The following is a 23,202-nucleotide window of genomic DNA, read 5'->3' on the forward strand; positions in this document are numbered from 1 at the left end:
CGTCAGATCGCAGCCCCTAAGCAGCTTGAGGCTGGGCCAGTACCTGCATGGGAGACTGGCTGGGAATCCCTGGTCCTGTTGACATTTTGTACGTTTTTTTTCCAAGCTTGCCCTTCCGAGTTTATCCTTCTTGAAAAGAACTTCAGAGATGGCACGTTTCCGTCAACGGCCATTCTAAGCTGAATATGCATGCCCTCGTCAGATTGCAGCAGCTTGAGGCCGGGCCAGTACCGGCATGGGAGACTGGCTGGGAATCCCTGGTCCTTTTGACATTCTGTATGTTTTTTTTCCAAGCTTGGCCTTCCGAGTTTATCCTTCTTGAAAAAAACGTCAGAGATGGCACGCTTCCATCATTGGCCATTCTAAGCTGAATATGCATGCCCTTGTCACATCGCAGCCGCTAAGCAGCTTGAGGCCGGGCCAGTACCGGCATGGGAGACTGGCTGGGAGTCCCTGGTCCTGTTGACATTTTGTACGTTTTTTTTCCAAGCTTGTCCTTCCGAGTTTATCCTTCTTGAAAAGAACGTCAGAGATGGCACGCTTCCGTCAACGGCCATTCTAAGCTGAATATGCATGCCCTTGTCAGATCGCAGCCGCTAAGCAGCTTGAGGCCGGGCCAGTACCGGCATGGGAGACTGGCTGGGAATCCCTGGTCCTGTTGACATTTTGTACGTTTTTTTTCCAAGCTTGCCCTTCCAAGTTTATCCTTCTTGAAAAAAACGTCAGAGATGGCACGCTTCCGTCAACGGCCATTCTAAGCTGAATATGCCTGCCCTCGTCAGATCGCAGCCGCTAAGCAGCTTGAGGCCGGGCCAGTACCGGCATGGGAGACTGGCTGGGAATCCCTGGTCCTGTTGACATTTTGTACGTTTTTTTTCCAAGCTTGCCCTTCCGAGTTTATCCTTCTTGAAAAGAACGTCAGAGATGGCAAGCTTCTGTCAACGGCCATTCTAAGCTGAATATGCATGCCCTCGTCAGATCGCAGCCGCTAAGCAGCTTGAGGCCGGGCCAGTACCGGCATGGGAGACTGGCTGGGAATCCCTGGTCCTGTTGACATTTTGTACGTTTTTTATCCAAGCTTACCCTTCCGAGTTTATCCTTCTTGAAAAGAACGTCAGAGATGGCACGCTTCCGTCAACGGCCATTCTAAGCTGAATATGCATGCCCTCGTCAGATTGCAGCCGCTAAGCAGCTTGAGGCCGGGCCAGTACCGGCATGGGAGATTGGCTGGGAATCCCTGATCCTGTTGACATTTTGTACGTTTTATTTCCAAGCTTGCCCTTCCGAGTTTATCCTTCTTGAAAAGAACGTCAGAGATGACACGCTTCCGTCAACGGCCATTCTAAGCTGAATATGCATGCCCTCGTCAGATCGCAGCCGCTAAGCAGCTTGAGGCCGGGCCAGTACCGGCATGGGAGACTGGCTGGGAATCCCTGGTCCTGTTGACATTTTGTACGTTTTTTTTCCAAGCTTGCCCTTCCGAGTTTATCCTTCTTGAAAAAAACGTCAGAGATGGCACGCTTCCGTCAACGGCCATTCTAAGCTGAATATGCCTGCCCTCATCAGATTGCAGCCGCTAAGCAGCTTGAGGCCGGGCCAGTACCGGCATGGGAGACTGGCTGGGAATCCCTGGTCCTGTTGACATTTTGTATGTTTTTTTTCCAAGCTTGCCCTTCCGAGTTTATCCTTCTTGAAAAGAACGTCAGAGATGGCACGCTTCCGTCAACGGCCATTCTAAGCTGAATATGCATTCCCTCATCAGATCGCAGCCGCTAAGCAGCTTGAGGCTGGGCCAGTACCTGCATGGGAGACTGGCTGGGAATCCCTGGTCCTGTTGACATTTTGTACGTTTTTTTTCCAAGCTTGCCCTTCCGAGTTTATCCTTCTTGAAAAGAACGTCAGAGATGGCACGCTTCTGTCAACGACCATTCAAAGCTGAATATGCATGCCCTCGTCAGATCGCAGCAGCTTGAGGCCGGGCCAGTACCGGCATGGGAGACTGGCTGGGAATCCCTGGTCCTGTTGATATTTTGTACGTTTTATTTCCAAGCTTGCCCTTCCGCGTTTCTCCTTCTTGAAAAGAACATCAGAGATAGCACGCTTCCGTCAACGGCCATTCTAAGCTGAATATGCATGCCCTCGTCAGATAGCAGCCGCTAAGCAGCTTGAGGCCGGGCCAGTACCGGCATGGGAGACTGGCTGGGAATCACTGGTCCTGTTGACATTTTGTACGTTTTATTTCCAAGCTTGCCCTTCCGAGTGTATCCTTCTTGAAAAGAACTTCAGAGATGACACGCTTCCGTCATCGCCCATTCTAAGCTGAATATGCATGCCCTTGTCAGATCGCAGCCGCTAAGCAGCTTGAGGCAGGGCCAGTACCGGCATGGGAGACTTGGTGGGAATCCCTGGTCCTGTTGACATTTTGTACGTTTTATTTCCAAGCTTTCCCTTCTGAGTTTATCCTTCTTGAAAAGAACGTCAGAGATGGCACGCTTCTGTCAACGGCCATTCTAAGCTGAATATGCATGCCCTCGTCAGATCGCAGCCGCTAAGCAGCTTGAGGCAGGGCCAGTATCGGCATGCGAGACTGGCTGGGAATCCCTGGTCCTGTTGACTTTTTGTACGTTTTTTTTCCAAGCTTGCCCTTCCGAGTTTATCCTTCTTGAAAAGAACGTCAGAGATGGCACGCTTCCGTCAACGGCCATTCTAAGCTGAATATGCATGCCCTCGTCAGATCGCAGCCGCTAAGCAGCTTGAGGCTGGGCCAGTACCGGCATGGGAGACTGGCTGGGTTTCCCTGGTCCTGTTGACACTTTGTACGTTTTTTTTCCAAGCTTGCCCTTCCGAGTTTATCCTTCTTGAAAAAAACGTCAGAGATGGCACGCTTCCGTCAACGGCCATTCTAAGCTGAATATGCCTGCCCTCGTCAGATCGCAGCCGCTAAGCAGCTTGAGGCTGGGCCAGTATCGGCATGGGAGACTGGCTGGGAATCCCTGGTCCTGTTGACATTTTGTACGTTTTATTTCCAAGCTTGCCCTTCCGAGTTTATCCTTCTTGAAAAGAACGTCAGAGATGGAACGCTTCCGTCAACGGCCATTCTAAGCTGAATATGCATTCCCTCGTCAGATCGCAGCCTCTAAACAGCTTGAGGCCGGGCCAGTACCGGCATGGGAGACTGGCTGGGAATCCCTGGTCCTGTTGACATTCTGTATGTTTTTTTTCCAAGCTTGCCCTTCCGAGTTTATCCTTCTTGAAAAAAACGTCAGAGATGGCACGCTTCCGTCATCGGCCATTCTAAGCTGAATATGCATGCCCTCGTCACATCGCAGCCGCTAAGCAGCTTGAGGCCGGGCCAGTACCGGCATGGGAGACTGGCTGGGAATCCCTGGTCCTGTTGACATTTTGTACGTTTTTTTTCCAAGCTTGCCCTTCCGAGTTTATCCTTCTTGAAAAGAACGTCAGAGATGGCACGCTTCCGTCAATGGCTATTCTAAACTGAATAAGCATTCCCTCGTCACATCGCAGCCGCTAAGCAGCTTGAGGCCGCGCCAGTACCGGCATGGGAGACTGGCTGGGAATCCCTGGTCCTGTTGACATTTTGTACGTTTTATTTCCAAGCTTGCCCTTCCGAGTTTATCCTTCTTGAAAAAAACGTCAGAGATGGCACGCTTCCGTCAACGGCCATTCTAAGCTGAATATGCATTCCCTCGTCAGATCGCAGCCTCTAAGCAGCTTGAGGCCGGGCCAGTACCGGCATGGGAGACTGGCTGGGAATCCCTGGTCCTGTTGACATTCTGTATGTTTTTTTTCCAAGCTTGCCATTCCGAGTTTATCCTTCTTGAAAAAAACGTCAGAGATGGCACGCTTCCATCATCGGCCATTCTAAGCTGAATATGCATTCCCTCGTCACATCGCAGCCGCTAAGCAGCTTGAGGCCGGGCCAGTACCGGCATGGGAGACCGGCTGGGAATCCCTGGTCCTGTTGACATTTTGTACGTTTTTTTTCCAAACTTGCCCTTCCGAGTTTTTCCTTCTTGAAAAGAACGTCAGAGATGGCACGCTTCCGTCAACGGCCATTCTAAGCTGAATATGCATGCCCTTGTCAGATCGCAGCCGCTAAGCAGCTTGAGGCCGGGCCAGTACCGGCATGGGAGACTGGCTGGGAATCCCTGGTCCTGTTGACATTTTGTACGTTTTTTTTCCAAGCTTGCCCTTCCGAGTTTATCCTTCTTGAAAAAAACGTCAGAGATGGCATGCTTCCGTCAACGGCCATTCTAAGCTGAATATGCCTGCCCTCGTCAGATCGCAGCAGCTAAGCAGCTTGAGGCCGGGCCAGTACCGGCATGGGAGACTGGCTGGGAATCCCTGGTCCTGTTGACATTTTGTACGTTTTTTTTCCAAGCTTGCCCTTCCGAGTTCATCCTTCTTGAAAAGAACGTCAGAGATGGCAAGCTTCAGTCAACGGCCATTCTAAGCTGAATATGCATTCCCTCGTCAGATCGCAGCCGCTAAGCAGCTTTAGGCCGGGAAAGTACCGGCTTGGGAGACTGGCTGGGAATCCCTGGTCCTGTCAACATTTTGTACGTTTTTTTTCCAAGCTTACCCTTCCGAGTTTATCCTTCTTGAAAAGAACGTCAGAGATGGCACGCTTCCGTCAACGGCCATTCTAAGCTGAATATGCATGCCCTCGTCAGATCGCAGCCGCTAAGCAGCTTGAGGCCGGGTCAGTACCGGCATGGGAGACTGGCTGGGAATCCCTGATCCTGTTGACATTTTGTACGTTTTATTTCCAAGCTTGCCATTCCGAGTTTATCCTTCTTGAAAAGAACGTCAGAGATGACACGCTTCCGTCAACGGCCATTCTAAGCTGAATATGCATGCCCTCGTCAGATCGCAGCCGCTAAGCATCTTGAGGCAGGGCCAGTACCGGCATGCGAGACTGCCTGGGAATACCTGGTCCTGTTGACATTTTGTACGTTTTTTTTCCAAGCTTGCCCTTCCGAGTTTATCCTTCTTGAAAAGAACGTCAGAGATGGCACGCTTCCGTCAACGGCCATTCTAAGCTGAATATGCATGCCCTCGTCAGATCGCAGCCTCTAAGCAGCTTGAGGCCGGGCCAGTACCGGCATGGGAGACTGGCTGGGAATCCCTGGTCCTGTTGACATTCTGTATGTTTTTTTTCCAAGCTTGCCCTTCCGAGTTTATCCTTCTTGAAAAAAACGTCAGAGATGGCACGCTTCCATCATCGGCCATTCTAAGCTGAATATGCATGCCCTCGTCACATCGCAGCCGCTAAGCAGCTTGAGGCCGGGCCAGTACCGGCATGGGAGACTGGCTGGGAATCCCTGGTCCTGTTGACATTTTGTACGTTTTTTTTCCAAGCTTGCCCTTCCGAGTTTATCCTTCTTGAAAAGAACGTCAGAGATGGCACGCTTCCGTCAACGGCCATTCTAAGCTGAATATGCATGCCCTCGTCAGATCGCAGCCGCTAAGCAGCTTGAGGCCGGGCCAGTACCGGCATGGGAGACTGGCTGGGAATCCCTGGTACTGTTGACATTTTGTACGTTTTTTTTCCAAGCTTGCCCTTCCGAGTTTATCCTTCTTGATAAAAACGTCAGAGATGGCACGCTTCCGTCAACGGCCATTCTAAGCTGAATATGCCTGCCCTCGTCAGATCGCAGCCGCTAAGCAGCTTGAGGCCGGGCCAGTACCGGCATGGGAGACTGGCTGGGAATCCCTGGTCCTGTTGACTTTTTGTACGTTTTTTTTTCCAAGCTTGCCCTTCCGAGTTTATCCTTCTTGAAAAGAACGTCAGAGATGACAAGCTTCTGTCAACGGCCGTTCTAAGCTGAATATGCATGCCCTCGTCAGATCGCAGCCGCTAAGCAGCTTGAGGCCGGGCCAGTACCGGCATGGTAGACTGGCTGGGAATCCCTTATCCTGTTGACATTTTGTACGTTTTATTTCCAAGCTTGCCCTTCCGAGTTTATCCTTCTTGAAAAGAACGTCAGAGATGACACGCTTCCGTCAACGGCCATTCTAAGCTGAATATACATGCCCTCGTCAGATCGCAGCCGCTAAGCAGCTTGAGGCAGGGCCAGTACCGGCATGCGAGACTGGCTGGGAATCCCTGGTCCTGTTGACATTTTGAACGTTTTTTTTCCAAGCTTGCCCTTCCGAGTTTATCCTTCTTGAAAAGAACGTCAGAGAAGGCACGCTTCCGTCAACGGCCATTCTAAGCTGAATATGCCTTCCCTCGTCAGATCGCAGCCGCTAAGCAGCTTGAGGCTGGGCCAGTACCGGCATGGGAGACTGGCTGGGAATCCCTGATCCTGTTGACATTTTGTACGTTTTATTTCCAAGCTTGCCCTTAGGAGTTTATCCTTCTTGAAAAGAACGTCAGAGATGACACGCTTCCGTCAACGGCCATTCTAAGCTCAATATGCATGCCCTCGTCAGATCACAGCCGCTAAGCAGCTTGAGGCAGGGCCAGTACCGGCATGCGAGACTGGCTGGGAATCCCTGGTCCTGTTGACATTTTGTACGGTTTTTTTTCCAAGCTTGCCCTTCCGAGTTTATCCTTCTTGAAAAGAACGTCAGAGATGGCACGCTTCCATCAACGGCCATTCTAAGCTGAATATGCATGCCCTCGTCAGATCGCAGCCGCTAAGCAGCTTGAGGCCGGGCCAGTACCGGCATGGGAGACTGGCTGGGAATCCCTGGTCCTGTTGACATTTTGTACGTTTTTTTTCCAAGCTTGCCCTTCCGAGTTTATCCTTCTTGAATAAAACGTCAGAGATGGCACGCTTACGTCAACGGCCATTCTAAGCTGAATATGCCTGCACTCATCAGATCGCAGCCGCTAAGCAGCTTGAGGCCGGGCCAGTACCGGCATGGGAGACTGGCTGGGAATCCCTGGTCCTGTTGACATTTTGTATGTTTTTTTTCCAAGCTTGCCCTTCCGAGTTTATCCTTCTTGAAAAGAACGTCAGAGATGGCACGCTTCCGTCAACGGCCATTCTAAGCTGAATATGCATTCCCTCGTCCGATCGCAGCCGCTAAGTAGCTTGAGGCTGGGCCAGTACCTGCATGGGAGACTGGCTGGGAATCCCTGGTCCTGTTGACATTTTGTACGTTTTTTTTCCAAGCTTGCCCTTCCGAGTTTATCCTTCTTGAAAAGAACGTCAGAGATGGCACGCTTCCGTCAACGGCCATTCTAAGATGAATATGCATGCCCTCGTCAGATCGCAGCAGCTTGAGGCCGGGCCAGTACCGGCATGGGAGACTGGCTGGGAATCCCTGGTCCTGTTGACATTTTGTACGTTTTATTTCCAAGCTTGCCCTTCCGAGTTTATCCTACTTGAAAAGAACGTCAGAGATGGCAAGCTTCCGTCAACGGCCATTCTAAGCTGAATATGCATTCCCTCGTCACATCGCAGCCTCTAAGCAGCTTGAGGCCGGGCCAGTACCGGCATGGGAGACTGGCTGGGAATCCCTGGTCCTGTTGACATTCTGTATATTTTTTTTCCAAGCTTGCCCTTCCGAGTTTATCCTTCTTGAAAAAAACGTCAGAGATGGCACACTTCCGTCATCGGCCATTCTAAGCTGAATATGCATGCCCTCGTCACATTGCAGCCGCTAAGCAGCTTGAGGCGGGCCAGTACCGGCATGGGAGACTGGCTGGGAATCCCTGGTCCTGTTGACATTTTGTACGTTTTTTTTCCAAGCTTGCCCTTCCGAGTTTATCCTTCTTGAAAAGAACGTCAGAGATGGCACGCTTCCGTCAATGGCCATTCTAAACTGAATATGCATGCCCTCGTCACATCGCAGCCGCTAAGCAGCTTGAGGCCGGGCCAGTACCGGCATGGGAGACTGGCTGGGAATCCCTGGTCCTGTTGACATTTTGTATGTTTTATTTCCAAGCTTGCCCTTCCGAGTTTATCCTTCTTGAAAAAAACGTCAGAGATGGCACGCTTCCGTCAACGGCCATTCTAAGCTGAATATGCATTCCCTCGTCAGATCGCAGCCTCTAAGCAGCTTGAGGCCGGGCCAGTACCGGCATGGGAGACTGGCTGGGAATCCCTGGTCCTTTTGACATTCTGTATGTTTTTTTTCCAAGCTTGGCCTTCCGAGTTTATCCTTCTTGAAAAAAACGTCAGAGATGGCACGCTTCCATCATCGGCCATTCTAAGCTGAATATGCATGCCCTTGTCACATCGCAGCCGCTAAGCAGCTTGAGGCCGGGCCAGTACCGGCATGGGAGACTGGCTGGGAATCCCTGGTCCTGTTGACATTTTGTACGTTTTTTTTCCAAGCTTGTCCTTCCGAGTTTATCCTTCTTGAAAAGAACGTCAGAGATGGCACGCTTCCGTCAACGGCCATTCTAAGCTGAATATGCATGCCCTTGTCAGATCGCAGCTGCTAAGCAGCTTGAGGCCGGGCCAGTACCGGCATGGGAGACTGGCTGGGAATCCCTGGTCCTGTTGACATTTTGTACGTTTTTTTTCCAAGCTTGCCCTTCCAAGTTTATCCTTCTTGAAAAAAACGTCAGAGATGGCACGCTTCCGTCAACGGCCATTCTAAGCTGAATATGCCTGCCCTCGTCAGATCGCAGCCGCTAAGCAGCTTGAGGCCGGGCCAGTACCGGCATGGGAGACTGGCTGGGAATCCCTGGTCCTGTTGACATTTTGTACGTTTTTTTTCCAAGCTTGCCCTTCCGAGTTTATCCTTCTTGAAAAGAACGTCAGAGATGGCAAGCTTCTGTCAACGGCCATTCTAAGCTGAATATGCATGCCCTCGTCAGATCGCAGCCGCTAAGCAGCTTGAGGCCGGGCCAGTACCGGCATGGGAGACTGGCTGGGAATCCCTGGTCCTGTTGACATTTTGTACGTTTTTTATCCAAGCTTACCCTTCCGAGTTTATCCTTCTTGAAAAGAACGTCAGAGATGGCACGCTTCCGTCAACGGCCATTCTAAGCTGAATATGCATGCCCTCGTCAGATCGCAGCCGCTAAGCAGCTTGAGGCCGGGCCAGTACTGGCATGGGAGATTGGCTGGGAATCCCTGATCCTGTTGACATTTTGTACGTTTTATTTCCAAGCTTGCCCTTCCGAGTTTATCCTTCTTGAAAAGAACGTCAGAGATGACACGCTTCCGTCAACGGCCATTCTAAGCTGAATATGCATGCCCTCGTCAGATCGCAGCCGCTAAGCAGCTTGAGGCCGGGCCAGTACCGGCATGGGAGACTGGCTGGGAATCCCTGGTCCTGTTGACATTTTGTACGTTTTTTTTCCAAGCTTGCCCTTCCGAGTTTATCCTTCTTGAAAAAAACGTCAGAGATGGCACGCTTCCGTCAACGGCCATTCTAAGCTGTATATGCCTGCCCTCATCAGATTGCAGCCGCTAAGCAGCTTGAGGCCGGGCCAGTACCGGCATGGGAGACTGGCTGGGAATCCCTGGTCCTGTTGACATTTTGTACGTTTTTTTTCCAAGCTTGCCCTTCCGAGTTTATCCTTCTTGAAAAGAACGTCAGAGATGGCACGCTTCCGTCAATGGCCATTCTAAGCTGAATATGCATTCCCTCGTCAGATCGCAGCCGCTAAGCAACTTGAGGCTGGGCCAGTACCTGCATGGGAGACTGGCTGGGAATCCCTGGTCCTGCTGACATTTTGTACGTTTTTTTTTCCAAGCTTGCCCTTCCGAGTTTATCCTTCTTGAAAAGAACGTCAGAGATGGCACGCTTCCGTCAACGGCCATTCTAAGCTGAATATGCATCCCTCGTCAGATCGCAGCAGCTTGAGGCCGGGCCAGTACCGGCATGGGAGACTGGCTGTGAATCCCTGGTCCTGTTGACATTTTGTACGTTTTATTTCCAAGCTTGCCCTTCCGAGTTTATCCTTCTTGAAAAGAACATCAGAGATGGCACTCTTCCGTCAACGGCCATTCTAAGCTGAATATGCATGCCCTCGTCAGATCGCAGCCGCTAAGCAGCTTGAGGCCGGGCCAGTACCGGCATGGGAGACTGGCTGGGAATCACTGGTCCTGTTGACATTTTGTACGTTTTATTTCCAAGCTTGCCCTTCTGAGTGTATCCTTCTTGAAAAGAACGTCAGAGATGACACGCTTCCGTCAACGGCCATTCTAAGCTGAATATGCATTCCCTCGTCAAATCGCAGCCGCTAAGCAGCTTGAGGCCGGGTCAGTACTGGCATGGGAGACTGGCTGGGAATCACTGGTCCTGTTGACATTTTGTACGTTTTATTTCCAAGCTTGCCCTTCTGAGTTTATCCTTCTTGAAAAGAACGTCAGAGATGGCACGCTGCCGTCAACGGCCATTCTAAGCTGAATATGCATTCCCTCGTCAGATCGCAACCTCTAAGCAGCTTGAGGCCGGGCCAGTACCGGCATGGGAGACTAGATGGGAATCCCTGGTCCTGTTGACATTCTGTATGTTTTTTTTCCAAGCTTGCCCTTCCGAGTTTATCCTTCTTGAAAAAAATGTCAGAGATGGCACGCTTCCATCATCGGCCATTCTAAGCTGAATATGCATGCCCTCGTCACATCGCAGCCGCTAAGCAGCTTGAGGCCGGGCCAGTACCGGCATGGGAGACTGGCTGGGAATCACTGGTCCTGTTGACTTTTTGTACGTTTTTTTTCCAAGCTTGCCCTTCCGAGTTTATCCTTCTTGAAAAGAACGTCAGAGATGGAATGCTTCCGTCAACGGCCATTCTAAGCTGTATATGCATGCCCTCGTCACATCGCAGCTGCTAAGCAGCTTGAGGCCGGGCCAGTACCGGCATGGGAGACTGGCTGGGAATCCCTGATCCTGTTGACATATTATACGTTTTATTTCCAAGCTTGCCCTTCCGAGTGTATCCTTCTTGAAAAGAACGTCAGAGATGACACGCTTCCGTCAACGGCCATTCTAAGCTGAATATGCATGCCCTCGTCACATCGCAGCCGCTAAGCAGCTTGGGGCAGGGCCAGTACCGGCATGGGAGACTTGCTGGGAATCCCTCGTCCTGTTGACATTTTGTACGTTTTATTTCCAAGCTTGCCCTTCCGAGTTTATCCTTCTTGAAAAGAACGTCAGAGATGACACGCTTCCGTCAACGGCCATTCTAAGTTGAATATGCATGCCCTCGTCAGATCGCAGCCGCTAAGCAGCTTGAGGCAGGGCCAGTACCGGCATGTGAGACTGGCTGGGAATCCCTGGTCCTGTTGACATTTTGTACGTTTTTTTTCCAAGCTTGCCCTTCCGAGTTTATCCTTCTTGAAAAGAACGTCAGAGATGGCACGCTTCCGTCAACGGCCATTCGAAGCTGAATATGCATGCCCTCGTCAGATCGCAGCCGCTAAGCAGCTTGAGGCCGGGCCAGTACCGGCATGGGAGACTGGCTGGGAATCCCTGGTCCTGTTGACATTTTGTACGTTTTTTTTCCAAGCTTGCCCTTCCGAGTTTATCCTTCTTGAAAAAAACGTCAGAGATGGCACACTTCCGTCAGTGGCCATTCTAAGCTGAATATTCCTCCCCTCGTCAGATCGCAGCCGCTAAGCAGCTTGAGGCTGGGCCTGTACCGGCATGGGAGACTGGCTGGGAATCCCTGGTCCTGTTGACATTTTGTACGTTTTATTTCCAAGCTTGCCCTTCCGAGTTTATCCTTCTTGAAAAGAACGTCAGAGATGGCATGCTTCCGTCAACGGCCATTCTAAGCTGAATATGCATTTCCTCGTCAGATCGCAGCCTCTTAGCAGCTTGAGGCCGGGCCAGTACCGGCATGGGAGACTGGCTGGGTATCCCTGGTCCTGTTGACATTCTGTATGTTTTTTTTCCAAGCTTGCCCTTCCGAGTTTATCCTTCTTGAAAAAAACGTCAGAGATGGCACGCTTCCGTCATCGGCCATTCTAAGCTGAATATGCATGCCCTCGTCACATCGCAGCCTCTAAGCAGCTTGAGGCCGGGCCAGTACCGGCGTGGGAGACTGGCTGGGAATCCCTGGTCCTGTTGACATTTTGTACGTTTTTTTTCCAAGCTTGCCCTTCCGAGTTTATCCTTCTTGAAAAGAACGTCAGAGATGGCACGCTTCCGTCAACGGCCATTCTAAACTGAATATGCATGCCCTCGTCACATCGCAGCCGCTAAGCAGCTTGAGGCCGTGCCAGTACCGGCATGGGAGACTGGCTGGGAATCGCTGGTCCTGTTGACATTCTGTATGTTTTTTTTCCAAGCTTGCCCTTCCGAGTTTATCCTTCTTGAAAAAAACGTCAGAGATGGCACGCTTCCATCATCTGCCATTCTAAGCTGAATATGCATGCCCTCGTCACATCGCAGCCGCTAAGCAGCTTGAGGCCGGGCCAGTACCGGCATGGGAGACTGGCTGGGAATCCCTGGTCCTGCTGACATTTTGTACGTTTTTTTTCCAAGCTTGCCCTTCCGAGTTTATCCTTCTTGAAAAGAACGTCAGAGATGGCACGCTTCCGTCAACGGCCATTCTAAGCTGAATATGCATGCCCTCGTCAGATCGCAGCCGCTAAGCAGCTTGAGGCCGGGCCAGTACCGGCATGGGAGACTGGCTGGGAATCCCTGATCCTGTTGACATTTTGTACGTTTTATTTCCAAGCTTGCCCTTCCGAGTTTATCCTTCTTGAAAAGAACGTCAGAGATGACACGCTTCCATCAACGGCCATTCTAAGCTGAATATGCATGCCCTCGTCAGATCGCAGCCGCTAAGCAGCTTGAGGCAGGGCCAGTACCGGCATGCGAGACTGGCTGGGAATCCCTGGTCCTGTTGACATGTTGTACGTTTTTTTTCCAAGCTTGCACTTCCGAGTTTATCCTTCTTGAAAAGAACGTCAGAGATGGCACGCTTCCGTCAACGGCCATTCTAAGCTGAATATGCATGCCCTCGTCAGATTGCAGCCGCTAAGCAGCTTGAGGCCGGGCCAGTACCGGCATGGGAGACTGGCTGGGAATCCCTGGTCCTGTTGACTTTTTGTACGTTTTTTTTCCAAGCTTGCCCTTCCGAGTTTATCCTTCTTGAAAAAAACGTCAGAGATGGCACACTTCTGTCAATGGCCATTCTAAGCTGAATATGCCTGCCCTCGTCAGATCGCAGCCGCTAAGCAGCTTGAGGCTGGGCCAGTACCGGCATGGGAGACTGGCTGGGAATCCCTGGTCCTGTTGACATTTTGTACGTTTTATTTCCAAGCTTGCCCTTCCGAGTTTATCCTTCTTGAAAAGAACGTCAGAGATGGCATGCTTCCGTCAACGGCCATTCTAAGCTGAATATTCATTCCCTCGTCAGATCGCAGCCTCTAAGCAGCTTGAGGCCGGGCCAGTACCGGCATGGGAGACTGGCTGGGAATCCCTGGTCCTGTTGACATTCTGTATGTTTTTTTTCCAAGCTTGCCCTTCCAAGTTTATCCTTCTTGAAAAAAACGTCAGAGATGGCACGCTTCCGTCATCGGCCATTCTAAGCTGAATATGCATGCTCTCGTCACATCGCAGCCGCTAAGCAGCTTGAGGCCGGGCCAGTACCGGCATGGGAGACTGGCTGGGAATCCCTGGTCCTGTTGACATTTTGTACGTTTTTTTTCCAAGCTTGCCCTTCCGAGTTTATCCTTCTTGAAAAGAACGTCAGAGATGGCACGTTTCCGTCAACGGCCATTCTAAACTGAATATGCATGCCCTCGTCACATCGCAGCCGCTAAGCAGCTTGAGGCCGGGCCAGTACCGGCATGGGAGACTGGCTGGGAATCCCTGGTCATGTTGACATTTTGTACGTTTTATTTCCAAGCTTGCCCTTCCGAGTTTATCCTTCTTGAAAAAAACGTCAGAGATGGCACGCTTCCGTCAACGGCCATTCTAAGCTGAATATGCATTCCCTCGTCAGATCGCAGCCTCTAAGCAGCTTGAGGCCGGGCCAGTACCGGCATGGGAGACTGGCTGGGAATCCCTGGTCCTGTTGACATTCTGTATGTTTTTTTCCAAGCTTGCTCTTCCGAGTTTATCCTTCTTGAAAAAAACGTCAGAGATGGCACACTTCCATCATCGGTCATTCTAAGCTGAATATGCATGCCCTCGTCACATCGCAGCCGCTAAGCAGCTTGAGGCCGGGCCAGTACCGGCATGGGAGACTGGCTGGGAATCCCTGGTCCTGTTGACATTTTGTACGTTTTTTTTTCCAAGCTTGCCCTTCCGAGTTTATCCTTCTTGAAAAAAACGTCAGAGATGGGATACTTCCGTCAATGGCCATTCTAAGCTGAATATGCATGCCCTCGTCAGATCGCAGCAGCTTGAGGCCGGGCCAGTACCGGCATGGGAGACTGGCTGGGAATCCCTGTTCCTGTTGACATTTTGTACGTTTTATTTCCAAGCTTGCCCTTCCGAGTTTATCCTTCTTGAAAAGAACATCAGAGATGTCACGCTTCCGTCAACGGCCATTCTAAGCTGAATATGCATGCCCTCGTCAGATCGCAGCCGCTAAGCAGCTTGAGGCCGAGCCAGTACCGGCAGGGGAGACTGGCTGGGAAACACTGGTCCTGTTGACATTTTGTACGTTTTATTTCCAAGCTTGCCCTTCCGAGTTTATCCTTCTTGAAAAGAACGTCAGAGATGGCACGCTTCCGTCAACGGTCATTCTAAGCTGAATATGCATTTCCTCGTCAGATCGCAGCCTCTAAGCAGCTTGAGGCCGGGCCAGTACCGGCATGGGAGACTGGCTGGGAATCCCTGGTCCTGTTGACATTCTGTATGTTTTTTTTCCAAGCTTGCCCTTCCGAGTTTATCCTTCTTGAAAAAAACGTCAGAGATGGCACGCTTCCATCATCGGCCATTCTAAGCTGAATATGCATGCCCTCGTCACATCGCAGCCGCTAAGCAGCTTGTGGCCGGGCCAGTACCGGCATGGGAGACTGGCTGGGAATCCCTGGTCCTGTTGACATTTTGTACGTTTTTTTTCCAAGCTTGCCCTTCCGAGTTTATCCTTCTTGAAAAGAACGTCAGAGATGGCACGCTTCTGTCAACGGCCATTCTAAGCTGAATATGCATGCCCTCATCACATCGCAGCCGCTAAGCAGCTTGAGGCCGGGCCAGTACCGGCATGGGAGACTGGCTGGGAATCCCTGGTCCTGTTGACATTTTGTACGTTTTTTTTCCAAGCTTGCCCTTCCGAGTTTATCCTTCTTGAAAAGAACGTCAGAGATGGCACGCTTCCGTCAACGGCCATTCTAAGCTGAATATGCATGCCCTCGTCAGATCGCAGCCGCTAAGCAGCTTGAGGCTGGGCCAGTACCGGCATGGGAGACTGGCTGGGAATCCCTGGTCCTGTTGACATTTTGTACGTTTTATTTCCAAGCTTGCCCTTCCGAGTTTATCCTTCTTGAAAAGAACGTCAGAGATGGCACGCTTCTGTTAACGGCCATTCTAAGCTTAATATGCATGCCCTCGTCAGATCGCAGCCGCTAAGCAGCTTGAGGCAGGGCCAGTACCGGCATGCGAGACTGGCTGGGAATCCCTGGTCCTGTTGACATTTTGTACGTTTTTTTTCCAAGCTTGCCCTTCCGAGTTTATCCTTCTTGAAAAGAACGTCAGAGATGGCATGCTTCCGTCAACGGCCATTCTAAGCTGAATATGCATGCCCTCGTCAGATCGCAGCCGCTAAGCAGCTTGAGGCTGGGCCAGTACCGGCATGGGAGACTGGCTGGGAATCCCCGGTCCTGTTGACATTTTGTACGTTTTTTTTCCAAGCTTGCCCTTCCGAGTTTATCCTTCTTGAAAAAAACGTCAGAGATGGCACACTTCCGTCAACGGCCATTCTAAGCTGAATATACCTGCCCTCGTCAGATCGCAGCCGCTAAGCAGCTTGAGGCTGGGCCAGTACTGGCATGGGAGACTGGCTGGGAATCCCTGGTCCTGTTGACATTTTGTACGTTTTATTTCCAAGCTTGCCCTTCCGAGTTTATCCTTCTTGAAAAGAACGTCAGAGATGGCACGCTTCCGTCAACGGCCATTCTAAGCTGAATATGCATTCCCTCGTCAGATCGCAGCCTCTAAGCAGCTTGAGGCCGGGCCAGTACCGGCATGGGAGACTGGCTGGGAATCCCTGGTCCTGTTGACATTCTGTATGTTTTTTTTCCAAGCTTGCCCTTCCGAGTTTATCCTTCTTGAAAAAAACGTCAGAGATGGTACGCTTCCGTCATCGGCCATTCTAAGCTGAATATGCATGCCCTCGTCACATAGCAGCCACTAAGCAGCTTGAGGCCGGGCCAGTACCGGCATGGGAGACTGGCTGGGAATCCCTGATCCTGTTGACATTTTGTACGTTTTATTTCCAAGCTTGCCCTTCCGAATTTATCCTTCTTGAAAAGAACGTCAGAGATGACACGCTTCCGTCAACGGCCATTCTAAGCTGAATATGCATGCCCTCGTCACATCGCAGCCGCTAAGCAGCTTGAGGCAGGGCCAGTACCGGCATGCGAGACTGGCTGGGAATCCCTGGTCCTGTTGACATTTTGTACGTTTTTTTTCCAAGCTTGCCCTTCCGAGTTTATCCTTCTTGAAAAGAACGTCAGAGATGGCACGCTTCCGTCAACGGCCATTCTAAACTGAATATGCATGCCCTCGTCAGATCGCAGCCGCTAAGCAGCTTGAGGCCGGGCCAGTACCGGCATGGGAGACTGGCTGGGAATCCCTGGTCCTGTTGACGTTTTTTTTCCAAGCTTGCCCTTCCGAGTTTATCCTTCTTGAAAAAAACGTCAGAGATGGCACGCTTCCGTCAACGGCCATTCTAAGCTGAATATGCCTGCCCTCATCAGATCGCAGCCGCTAAGCAGCTTGAGGCGGGGCCAGTACCGGCATGGGAGACTGGCTGGGAATCCCTGGTCCTGTTGACATTTTGTACGTTTTTTTTCCAAGCTTGCCCTTCCGAGTTTATCCTTCTTGAAAAGAACGTCAGAGATGGCACGCTTCCGTCAACGGCCATTCTAAGCTGAATATGCATTCCCTCGTCAGATCGCAGCCGCTAAGCAGCTTGAGGCAGGGCCAGTACCTGCATGGGAGACTGGCTGGGAATCCCTGGTCCTTTTGACATTTTGTACGTTTTTTTTCCAAGCTTGCCCTGCCGAGTTTATCCTTCTTGAAAAGAACGTCAGAGATGGCACGCTTCCGTCAAAGGCCATTCTAAGCTGAATATGCATGCCCTCGTCAGATCGCAGCAGCTTGAGGCCGGGCCAGTACCGGCATGGGAGACTGGCTGGGAATCCCTGGTCCTGTTGACATTTTGTACGTTTTATTTCCAAGCTTGCCATTCCGAGTTTATCCTTCTTGAAAAGAACATCAGAGATGGCACGCTTCCGTCAACGGCCATTCTAAGCTGAATATGCATGCCCTCGTCAGATTGCAGCCGCTAAGCAGCTTGAGGCCGGGCCAGTACCGGCATGGGAGACTGGCTGGGAATCACTGGTCCTGTTGACATTTTGTACGTTTTATTTCCAAGCTTGCCCTTCCGAGTGTATCCTTCTTGAAAAGAACGTCAGAGATGACACGCTTCCGACAACGGCCATTCTAAGCTGAATATGCATGCCCTTGTCAGATCGCAGCCGCTAAGCAGCTTGAGGCAGGGCCAGTACCGGCATGGGAGACTTGCTGGGAATCCCTGGTCCTGTTGACATTTTGTACGTTTTATTTCCAAGCTTGCCCTTCCGAGTTTATCCTTCTTGAAAAGAATGTCAGAGATGGCACGCTTCCGTCAACGGCCATTCTAAGCTGAATATGCATTCCCTCGTCAGATCGCAGCCTCTAAGCAGCTTGAGGCCGGGCCAGTACCGGCATGGGAGACTGGCTGGGAATCCCTGGTCCTGTTGACATTCTGTATGTTTTTTTCCCAAGCTTGCCCTTCCGAGTTTATGCTTCTTGAAAAAAATGTCAGAGATGGCACGCTTCCATCATCGGCCATTCTTAGCTGAATATGCATGCTGCTAAGCAGCTTGAGGCTGGGCCAGTACCGGCATGGGAGACTGGCTGGGAATCCCTGTTCCTGTTGACTTTTTGTACGTTTTTTTTCCAAGCTTGCCCTTCCGAGTTTATCCTTCTTGAAAAGAACATCAGAGATGGCACGCTTCCGTCAACGGCCATTCTAAGCTGTATATGCATGCCCTCGTCACATCGCAGCCGCTAAGCAGCTTGAGGCCGGGCCAGTACCGGCATGGGAGACTGGCTGGGAATCCCTGATCCTGTTGACATATTGTACGTTTTTTTTTCCAAGCTTGCCCTTCCGAGTGTATCCTTCTTGAAAAGAACGTCAGAGATGACACGCTTCCGTCAACGGCCATTCTAAGCTGAATATGCATGCCCTCGTCAGATCGCAGCCGCTAAGCAGCTTGAGGCAGGGCCAGTACCGGCATGGGAGACTTGCTGGGAATCCCTCGTCCTGTTGACATTTTGTACGTTTTATTTCCAAGCTTGCCCTTCCGAGTTTATCCTTCTTGAAAAGAACGTCAGAGATGACACGCTTCCATCAACGGCCATTCTAAGCTGAATATGCATGCCCTCGTCATATCGCAGCCGCTAAGCAGCTTGAGGCCGGGCCAGTATCGGCATGGGAGACTGGCTGGGAATCCCTGGTCCTGTTGACATTTTGTACGTTTTTTTTCCAAGCTTGCCCTTCCGAGTTTATCCTTCTTGAAAAAAACGTCAGAGATGGCACGCTTCCGTCAATGGCCATTCTAAGCTGAATATGCCTGCCCTCGTCAGATCGCAGCCGCTAAGCAGCTTGAGGCTGGGCCAGTACCGGCATGGGAGACTGGCTGGGAATCCCTGGTCCTGTTGACATTTTGTACGTTTTATTTCCAAGCTTGCCCTTCCGAGTTTATTCTTCTTGAAAAGAACGTCAGAGATGGCACGCTTCCGTCAACGGCCATTCTAAGCTGAATATGCATTCCCTCGTCAGATCGCAGCCTCTAAGCAGCTTGAGGCCGGGCCAGTACCGGCATGGGAGACTGGCTGGGAATCCCTGGTCCTGTTGACATTCTGTATGTTTTTTTTCCAAGCTTGCCCTTCCAAGTTTATCCTTCTTGAAAAAAACGTCAGAGATGGCACGCTTCCGTCATCGGTCATTCTAAGCTGAATATGCATTCCCTCGTCACATCGCAGCCGCTAAGCAGCTTGAGGCCGGGCCAGTACCGGCATGGGAGACTGGCTGGGAATCCCTGGTCCTGTTGACATTTTGTACGTTTTTTTTCCAAGCTTGCCCTTCCGAGTTTATCCTTCTTGAAAAGAACGTCAGAGATGGCACGCTTCCGTCAACGGCCATTCTAAACTGAATATGCATGCCCTCGTCACATCGCAGCCGCTAAGCAGCTTGAGGCGGTGCCAGTACCGGCATGGGAGACTGGCTGGGAATCCCTGGTCATGTTGACATTATGTACGTTTTATTTCCAAGCTTGCCCTTCCGAGTTTATTCTTCTTGAAAAAAACGTCAGAGATGGCACGCTTCCGTCAACGGCCATTCTAAGCTGAATATGCAATCCCTCGTCAGATCGCAGCCTCTAAGCAGCTTGAGGCCGGGCCAGTACCGGCATGGGAGACTGGCTGGGAATCACTGGTCCTGTTGACATTCTGTAAGTTTTTTTTCCAAGCTTGCCCTTCCGAGTTTATCCTTCTTGAAAAAAACGTCAGAGATGGCACGCTTCCATCATCGGCCATTCTAAGCTGAATATGCATGCCCTCGTCACATCGCAGCCCCTAAGCAGCTTGAGGCCGGGCCAGTACCGGCATGGGAGACTGGCTGGGAATCCCTGGTCCTGTTGACATTTTGTACGTTTTTTTTTCCAAGCTTGCCCTTCCGAGTTTATCCTTCTTGAAAAGAACGTCAGAGATGGCACGCTTCCGTCAACGGCCATTCTAAACTGAATATGCATGCCCTCGTCACATCGCAGCCGCTAAGCAGCTTGAGGCGGTGCCAGTACCGGCATGGGAGACTGGCTGGGAATCCCTGGTCATGTTGACATTATGTACGTTTTATTTCCAAGCTTGCCCTTCCGAGTTTATTCTTCTTGAAAAAAACGTCAGAGATGGCACGCTTCCGTCAACGGCCATTCTAAGCTGAATATGCAATCCCTCGTCAGATCGCAGCCTCTAAGCAGCTTGAGGCCGGGCCAGTACCGGCATGGGAGACTGGCTGGGAATCCCTGGTCCTGCTGACATTTTGTACGTTTTTTTTCCAAGCTTGCCCTTCCGAGTTTATCCTTCTTGAAAAGAACGTCAGAGATGGCACGCTTCCGTCAATGGCCTTTCTAAGCTTAATATGCATTCCCTCGTCAGATCGCAGCCGCTAAGCAGCTTGAGGCTGGGTCAGTACCTGCGTGGGAGACTGGCTGGGAATCCCTGGTCCTGTTGACATTTTGTACGTTTTTTTTCCAAGCTTGCCCTTCCGAGTTTATCCTTCTTGAAAAGAACGTCAGAGATGGCACGCTTCCGTCAACGGCCATTCTAAGCTGAATATGCATGCCCTCGTCAGATCGCAGCAGCTTGAGGCCGGGCCAGTACCCGCATGGGAGACTGGCTGGGAATCCCTGGTCCTGTTGACATTTTGTACGTTTTATTTCCAAGCTTGCCCTTCCGAGTTTATCCTTCTTGAAAAGAACATCAGAGATGGCACGCTTCTGTCAACGGCTATTCTAAGCTGAATATGCATTCCCTCGTCAGATCGCAGCCGCTAAGCAGCTTGAGGCCGGGCCAGTACCGGCATGGGAGACTGGCTGGGAATCACTGGTCCTGTTGACATTTTGTACGTTTTATTTCCAAGCTTGCCCTTCCGAGTGTATCCTTCTTGAAAAGAACGTCAGAGATGACACACTTCCATCAACGGCCATTCTAAGCTGAATATGCATGCCCTTGTCATATCGCAGCCGCTAAACAGCTTGAGGCAGGGCCAGTACCGGCATGGGAGACTTGCTGGGAATCCCTGGTCCTGTTGACATTTTGTACGTTTTATTTCCAAACTTGCCCTTCCGAGTTTATCCTTCTTGAAAAGAACGTCAGAGATGGCACGCTTCCGTCAACAGTCATTCTAAGCTGAATATGCATTCCCTTGTCAGATCGCAGCCTCTAAGCAGCTTGAGGCCGGGCCAGTACCGGCATGGGAGACTGGCTGGGAATCCCTGGTCCTGTTGACATTCTGTATGTTTTTTTTCCAAGCTTGCCCTTCCGAGTTTATCCTTCTTGAAAAAAACGTCAGAGATGGCACGCTTCCATCATCGGCCATTCTAAGCTGAATATGCATGCCCTCGTCACATCGCAGCCGCTAAGCAGCTTGAGGCCGGCCCAGTACCGGCATGGGAGACTGGCTGGGAATCCTAGGTCCTGTTGACTTTTTGTACGTTTTTTTTCCAAGCTTGCCCTTCCGAGTTTATCCTTCTTGAAAAAAATGTCAGAGATGGCACGCTTCCATCATCGGCCATTCTAAGCTGAATATGCATGCCCTCGTCACATCGCAGCCGCTAAGCAGCTTGAGGCCGGGCCAGTACCGGCATGGGAGACTGGCTGGGAATCCTAGGTCCTGTTGACTTTTTGTACGTTTTTTTTCCAAGCTTGCCCTTCCGAGTTTATCCTTCTTGAAAAGAACATCAGAGATGTCACGCTTCCGTCAACGGCCATTCTAAGCTGAATATGCATGCCCTCGTCAGATCGCAGCAGCTTGAGGCCGGGCCAGTACCGGCATGGGAGACTGGCTGGGAATCCCTGTTCCTGTTGACATTTTGTACGTTTTATTTCCAAGCTTGCCCTTCCGAGTTTATCCTTCTTGAAAAGAACATCAGAGATGTCACGCTTCCGTCAACGGCCATTCTAAGCTGAATATGCATGCCCTCGTCAGATCGCAGCCGCTAAGCAGCTTGAGGCCGAGCCAGTACCGGCAGGGGAGACTGGCTGGGAAACACTGGTCCTGTTGACATTTTGTACGTTTTATTTCCAAGCTTGCCCTTCCGAGTTTATCCTTCTTGAAAAGAACGTCAGAGATGGCACGCTTCCGTCAACGGTCATTCTAAGCTGAATATGCATTCCCTCGTCAGATCGCAGCCTCTAAGCAGCTTGAGGCCGGGCCAGTACCGGCATGGGAGACTGGCTGGGAATCCCTGGTCCTGTTGACATTCTGTATGTTTTTTTTCCAAGCTTGCCCTTCCGAGTTTATCCTTCTTGAAAAAAACGTCAGAGATGGCACGCTTCCATCATCGGCCATTCTAAGCTGAATATGCATGCCCTCGTCACATCGCAGCCGCTAAGCAGCTTGTGGCCGGGCCAGTACCGGCATGGGAGACTGGCTGGGAATCCCTGGTCCTGTTGACATTTTGTACGTTTTTTTTCCAAGCTTGCCCTTCCGAGTTTATCCTTCTTGAAAAGAACGTCAGAGATGGCACGCTTCTGTCAACGGCCATTCTAAGCTGAATATGCATGCCCTCGTCACATCGCAGCCGCTAAGCAGCTTGAGGCCGGGCCAGTACCGGCATTGGAGACTGGCTGGGAATCCCTGGTCCTGTTGACATTTTGTACGTTTTTTTTCCAAGCTTGCCCTTCCGAGTTTATCCTTCTTGAAAAGAACGTCAGAGATGGCACGCTTCCGTCAACGGCCATTCTAAGCTGAATATGCATGCCCTCGTCAGATCGCAGCCGCTAAGCAGCTTGAGGCTGGGCCAGTACCGGCATGGGAGACTGGCTGGGAATCCCTGGTCCTGTTGACATTTTGTACGTTTTATTTCCAAGCTTGCCCTTCCGAGTTTATCCTTCTTGAAAAGAACGTCAGAGATGGCACGCTTCTGTTAACGGCCATTCTAAGCTTAATATGCATGCCCTCGTCAGATCGCAGCCGCTAAGCAGCTTGAGGCAGGGCCAGTACCGGCATGCGAGACTGGCTGGGAATCCCTGGTCCTGTTGACATTTTGTACGTTTTTTTTCCAAGCTTGCCCTTCCGAGTTTATCCTTCTTGAAAAGAACGTCAGAGATGGCATGCTTCTGTCAACGGCCATTCTAAGCTGAATATGCATGCCCTCGTCAGATCGCAGCCGCTAAGCAGCTTGAGGCTGGGCCAGTACCGGCATGGGAGACTGGCTGGGAATCCCCGGTCCTGTTGACATTTTGTACGTTTTTTTTCCAAGCTGCCCCTTCCGAGTTTATCCTTCTTGAAAAAAACGTCAGAGATGGCACAATTCC

At 51.0% G+C, this 23,202-nt stretch overlaps 16 pseudogenes; all 16 read left to right on the forward strand.

The window, feature by feature from the left end:
* Positions 1 to 741: 741 nt before the first annotated feature.
* On the forward strand, positions 742 to 860 carry LOC141058288 (5S ribosomal RNA; annotated as a pseudogene).
* A 77-nt stretch (positions 861 to 937) lies between these two features.
* LOC141055107 (5S ribosomal RNA) lies at positions 938 to 1,056 on the forward strand (annotated as a pseudogene).
* A 273-nt stretch (positions 1,057 to 1,329) lies between these two features.
* On the forward strand, positions 1,330 to 1,448 carry LOC141055110 (5S ribosomal RNA; annotated as a pseudogene).
* Positions 1,449 to 1,525: 77 nt separating this feature from the next.
* LOC141058848 (5S ribosomal RNA) lies at positions 1,526 to 1,644 on the forward strand (annotated as a pseudogene).
* A 2,617-nt stretch (positions 1,645 to 4,261) lies between these two features.
* LOC141054937 (5S ribosomal RNA) lies at positions 4,262 to 4,380 on the forward strand (annotated as a pseudogene).
* Positions 4,381 to 5,437: 1,057 nt separating this feature from the next.
* Positions 5,438 to 5,556, forward strand: LOC141058671 (5S ribosomal RNA; annotated as a pseudogene).
* A 77-nt stretch (positions 5,557 to 5,633) lies between these two features.
* Positions 5,634 to 5,752, forward strand: LOC141052955 (5S ribosomal RNA; annotated as a pseudogene).
* A 1,059-nt stretch (positions 5,753 to 6,811) lies between these two features.
* LOC141059181 (5S ribosomal RNA) lies at positions 6,812 to 6,930 on the forward strand (annotated as a pseudogene).
* A 1,636-nt stretch (positions 6,931 to 8,566) lies between these two features.
* Positions 8,567 to 8,685, forward strand: LOC141058293 (5S ribosomal RNA; annotated as a pseudogene).
* Positions 8,686 to 8,762: 77 nt separating this feature from the next.
* On the forward strand, positions 8,763 to 8,881 carry LOC141055115 (5S ribosomal RNA; annotated as a pseudogene).
* A 273-nt stretch (positions 8,882 to 9,154) lies between these two features.
* On the forward strand, positions 9,155 to 9,273 carry LOC141055120 (5S ribosomal RNA; annotated as a pseudogene).
* Positions 9,274 to 9,350: 77 nt separating this feature from the next.
* Positions 9,351 to 9,469, forward strand: LOC141059176 (5S ribosomal RNA; annotated as a pseudogene).
* Positions 9,470 to 13,066: 3,597 nt separating this feature from the next.
* Positions 13,067 to 13,185, forward strand: LOC141051343 (5S ribosomal RNA; annotated as a pseudogene).
* A 2,617-nt stretch (positions 13,186 to 15,802) lies between these two features.
* LOC141058048 (5S ribosomal RNA) lies at positions 15,803 to 15,921 on the forward strand (annotated as a pseudogene).
* An 852-nt stretch (positions 15,922 to 16,773) lies between these two features.
* LOC141051328 (5S ribosomal RNA) lies at positions 16,774 to 16,892 on the forward strand (annotated as a pseudogene).
* A 1,817-nt stretch (positions 16,893 to 18,709) lies between these two features.
* On the forward strand, positions 18,710 to 18,828 carry LOC141051346 (5S ribosomal RNA; annotated as a pseudogene).
* The last annotated feature ends 4,374 nt before the right edge of the window (positions 18,829 to 23,202 follow it).

Source organism: Dendrobates tinctorius, unplaced genomic scaffold, assembly GCF_039654945.1.
Source record: "Dendrobates tinctorius isolate UK_male_01 unplaced genomic scaffold, ASM3965494v1 ptg000011l, whole genome shotgun sequence".
Lineage (NCBI taxonomy): Eukaryota > Metazoa > Chordata > Amphibia > Anura > Dendrobatidae > Dendrobates > Dendrobates tinctorius.